We start from the raw sequence: 400 nt of genomic DNA, 5'->3' as shown, positions 1-400 counted from the left end.
AGCCGTGGCATGGGCAGGGGGGCTGCCGTGCTCTGCAGGGCCGGCCGCGCGCTCCTTACCGGGTGGGCACCCGCCACCAGCTCATCCAGGTAGTCCAGCCAGCCGAAGAAAGCAGCCAAGCTCTCCTTCCCCGGGAAAACCCCGTCGCTGGCAGCATCACCCTGCGACCTGCACGGGGTAGAGGACGCGGGGCTGCGGCAAAGCCTCGGTGGTGCCTGGGGACCACCCTTCCCGGTTGTGCCCACCTTACCTCCAGCTGGCCCTCTCCAGGGCGAGGACGTCGGCGGGGTCGGTGCCGGCGGGCACGGCGCTGTAGAGGTCACAGAGATGCTCCGTCAGCCTGGCACAGGGGGCGCTGCTCCGCACCAGGCAGGCAGCAGCCGCCCCCCGGGCGGGCCCC

This window comes from Egretta garzetta, unplaced genomic scaffold (assembly GCF_000687185.1).
Source record: "Egretta garzetta isolate BGI_Z169 unplaced genomic scaffold, ASM68718v1 scaffold296, whole genome shotgun sequence".
Lineage (NCBI taxonomy): Eukaryota > Metazoa > Chordata > Aves > Pelecaniformes > Ardeidae > Egretta > Egretta garzetta.
Note: the sequence above shows the minus strand (reverse complement) of the source record.